Consider the following 4,950-nt stretch of genomic DNA (forward strand, 5'->3'; position numbering starts at 1 on the left):
ATTTAAATAAAACTATGAAATTGAATTAGTTAGGGTTGTGGATTCACTCTTAGTAGTAAATAAAACTTAATAAATTCTTTTTGCCATTTTTTAGATTTATTGCCCAAAAGATTAATTATATAAATTATTATTATTTTCCCTTTAATTTTATGATAGATTAAGTATTCATTGTGCCAAACTTTAATTTGTCTACAATAAGTCAAAATACCATTTTACCATACCTTATATTTAGATAAAAAGAATTTATTGTGCCAAACTCCCTTATTTATCTACAATAAATCAAAATCTCATAATACAAAATATGTATAAAATTAAATAGAAAATAATTTAATTTTAAAAATAGAATTTCATTAAATCATATTTATTTCTTAAGAGTTTCACATTCCCCTAACTATTAATATTTAGCTAAACATTTTTTTTTATAAAGGAATTACTAAATTTGAAAAACACATAATTAAAAATGGAATTTGAAAATTGAAATAAAACTAATTTTATTGAGGTGTGTTCACCCCCCCCTCTATTTATACTACTACATGGTAAATCCACACCACACAAATAAAAAAAACTAATTACATCTTTACCTTACATTTGTTCTACTAATAATCCCACTAATAAAACATAAACCTAACTTATCCACTCAAGCTTATCCACTCAAGCATATCCAACACATTCCACTAACAATTACCATACCTAATATGATAAAACTTATAATTTTACAATTACCACATTTACCGTGGTAAAAACGTAAAAAATTACAACAAAAGTCTTGGATCTTCCTCAACAATGACATAATTTCTCAGACTTCCGGAATCCAAATTTGACATCCATGCATTAGTTTGGAGCCTTAAATTGCATGAAATTATTATTTTTATCTAATAAACACACAAAAATACACAAAATCAAATATTTAGAAAAATAATTAGAAATTCACAATATGTTACACAATTACAAATATAAATTACATTAATAAAACAAAATAACATTTTTAACCCTTAATAAACATACAATTTTTAACACTAATCGGTTTAATTTGTTCATTCATTCTTTAAATCACACCTTGGGCATATATTTGTACACACATAGATTGTTTGTGAGAAAAATCTTGTATTTGAGAAAGTGTGAGTGTGGGAAACACTTGAGTTAAGAGATTTGGGATAATCTCTTGTTGTAAATTGATGCCTGTGAAGTCAATTGTAAAATGTCTTGAAGCCTTGGGGGCTTGGATAGTGGAATCCTCAAGCTCAGTGAGCTTGGAGGCGTGGATGAAGGTGAGATTGACCGAACCACATAAAAATCTTTGTGTTTGAATCTCTCTTCCCTTATCACTTTACATTTTGATTGGTTTATTTATTATTGTTTTGAACTTGTTTAAGATTTGCATTAAGTTTTGTTCAAGCATTGCATAAGTTTTAGAAACTCAATTCACCCCCCTTTTGGTTTGCTTAGTTAGTATTTCACCAAGTAGGAATGGTTATAGATAAAGGTTAAAATTATGTCTCAACATTTAGACTTTGATTGAATTTTATGAGTATATTGTAGCAGAGCCAGAAAAACCAAAAAAGAGTAGAAAATATCTCAAGTTTGGAGGGGGGGGGGGGGAGGGGAATTTATAGAGATTTATCATAAACTTTGTTTGCTATGAAATAAAGTTTGCTCCAATGGCTTAAGTTGCTGAGTAACCAGGGCTGAGTATGCACCTCATATGCAAACTTGAGTAAAATGGGAACAAAAGATACGAGCATTGCTATAGCAAATAAATATATATAAAAAAATTGTTGTAGCACAGTTTGAGCCTATTTGAAACTTCTGCTTCCCCATATGTAAATGTATTTATGTTTTACTTCTGACTTATATATAATGTTTGTGCAATGCTGCAACACCTCAGAAACTTGATCAAAGCGACACACAAACACACTTTTGACTGGATAAGGCCTAAGTTTAGAACTGAACTGTGATGGTAATTTTGCATAATTAAGAGTGTGATCTGAGGGTTGAACATTCCTTACAAACTTGATGACAGAGCTAAGTTGTTTGTTGCATGATTGTGTGATTGAAGTGTTGGTGTTGTTGCCCTTAATTGAGGACATGTGATGGATTAAGTATGAGGTGGTAATAACTCTATAAAATGAGAGTTATCATGACCTTAAATCAGTAATACATAGAGAGCAAATGACACGTTTTTATTGTATTTTATCTATATTTTGCATAAACATCTATTTTAGTTTACTTTTAATAAATTTAGTTTGTTTTAGAATAATTTATGCTTAGATTATATGCATAATTGTAGGTCACTAAAAGCTCAAGTTTTAAAGAATGAATGGTGCTGCAAAAGACTTGCAAAGACAATGAAAGAACTTGGCTACAGAATAATTGAAACAAGTAAGAAACAGTGAAGATGTTGTTGTAACACCATTGCTGTATCATAGTTGCTATAGTAATTCTGGAGCAACGACAGATTGGATTTGTGTGTATCAACTAAAACATTGTGTTCTAAAGTTTTCAAAAGTGGAAGATACGCGCCATATACTTCCGGTTGCCCTAATTCTGAGTTCTAAAAGGAGCACACATAAAAAGAAAAGAGAGAGCCATTACCCAAGGGAGATATCGTAAACAAACAATAAGGAAAACATAAATCAAGAGATAGATTGAAGGATGTACTAGAGGAGAAATTGCAAAGATCAATCGAAAATCAGTCTTCTTTGAAATACAAGTATGCAACCCAAGAGGGGGGGTGAATTGGGATTCTAAAAATTATTCAATTTATAAAGAAAAACTTAATGTAAATATAATCCAAATTCAAAGCAATAACAATTAAGTTAATCACAATATAAAAAGATTAGGGAAGAGGGATTCAAACACAGAGATTTTTACGTGGTTTGGCCAACCTCGCCTATGTCCAGGTCTCCAAGCTTTCCGGGCTTGAGGATTCCACTAAGCAAGCCTCCAAGGCTTCGAATGCTTACACTTGACTTCCAAGGTGTCAATAAACCTTTACAACAAGAGATTATCCCCAATCTCTTAACCCAAGTGTATCCCAACACTTACAATCACTCAAAGTAAAAGATTACAAATTGTTTTGCCTCTCACAATATATATAAGATTTACACAATGACGCTTAATATGTGAATAGATGAAGCAAGAATGTGTTCTAAGCTCCATGAAGATTGTATTCTTGAATATTAGCTCAATGGTCGTGTTGTGATCAACTTCCTTTGAATTTGAATGAGCTTATTTATATCTGGAGCTGAAAATCTAGCCGTTACAAAATGTCGGTCCGAAAACGGTTCGCCATTAACCATAAATGGTTAGCCGTTTAGGTTGGTCAAAAGTTACCGTTGGGCCAAATTTCAAATAAACGGTTTGCCGTTTAGGATTGCTCTTTCGCCGTTAACTTCTAGAGACCTGCAAGATGAGCATCAGTTATCCGTTTACATTAAACGGTTAAGGATTTGCATGAAGTGACTTCTTTGGATGTTATCGGTTAACCGTTTGTAGTAAATGGTTCGCCGTTAGTTGCCAGTAACCTGCAAAACAATTCAACCTTAACCGATTTTGTTAATCAGTGATTCTGGATGTTATCAGTTAACTGTTTAAATAAACGGTTCATCGTTAAGTTCCAGAAGCCTTCCCATCTTTTGTGTTTTTCGTTTTTCATAAACGGTTAGAGCTTTAGGCAATATGTTGCTCTCCGGTATTAATCGGTTAACCGTTTAAAGGAAAACGGTTTACCATTTATTTCTAGAATTACATTTTAAACCAAATTTTACAGAGAGTCTTTTTCTAATTTGAAAGTCCATCTTTTATGAAAAATGAATGAAATGATTATTAATGGTTTCGTTTATTAAGGAATAGCTCCAACATTTTTATCAAAGAACCATTTAAAGTTTGTTATCATCAAAATCAATATTATTAACATATTCATGTTAACAATCTCCTCCTTTTTGATGATGACAAACTTCATTCAATATTTAGCTCCCCTTTAATATGTGCTTCCCCTAAATGTATAGCCAAATTAAGAAATGTCCAATTAAAAAGATTTTTGCTCAAGAAAACATTTTTAAATTCATTTTAAATAATTTAAAATAATCTCCCAATTATCTCCCCCTTCATCATCAAAAAGAAAAGAGAGAGAGAGAGGAAAGACGCAAATCCTTTAAGGAAGTTACCCGGTTTTGGTGAGCGAAAATTTTGGCAGAGTTTCCCCTTAAAATGAGCAAAACCACTAATACAAAATGAGATTAAAACACTTCCAAAATAGATTAACACCAACTTCATCTTTCAACAACCCAACAACTCCATGAACAAACAAACCAACACTTCAATATCCAATAAACCACAAACTAATAACCAAGTCATCCAATCATCAAGAACATCACAAACATGTCATCAAAATCCAGAAAGAGCATATAGAGGAAACAATGTATATAAAAATATAAATGGCAACATGCAAACAACCAAAATATGAGATGTATGTGCGAAAACAGAACCCAGAAACTATGGAGGCGGAGAAGATGTGCTCCCCGGATCATAGCCTAAATAACGGAGAAGAGTGCGCTGTCCAGCAATAAGCTCAAGCTGCTGATCAATGCTCTGCTGTTGGAAAGTCTGAAAGTCAGAACGTAGCTGCTGGTGGTCACGAGAAACAGTGTCCAACCGGTCAAGAATCAGCTGCTGGCACTTCGAAATCCGGTGAACATCAGTAATCAACTGCTGCACAACGTCTGAAGCAGGGGGCTAAACGGGAGCTGGAGGCGGCATAGAGGCAGATGGCTGCTCAGGAACAGTAGATGGCTCAGGAGCAAGAGGCGGCTCGGAAGAGGAGGGAATGTCAGCATCCATTGCACGCTCCTCAGAGTCTAAGTCAGCTGGAGGCCGAGGGACAAAACGGTGACGCGGAGGATAAGGATGAGCTCCTAATCTAAAGTCAGGAAGCTGATCGGGAGGATAGAT

This window comes from Citrus clementina, unplaced genomic scaffold, assembly GCF_000493195.1.
Source record: "Citrus clementina cultivar Clemenules unplaced genomic scaffold, Citrus_clementina_v1.0 scaffold_5, whole genome shotgun sequence".
In the NCBI taxonomy this organism is placed as follows: domain Eukaryota; kingdom Viridiplantae; phylum Streptophyta; class Magnoliopsida; order Sapindales; family Rutaceae; genus Citrus; species Citrus x clementina.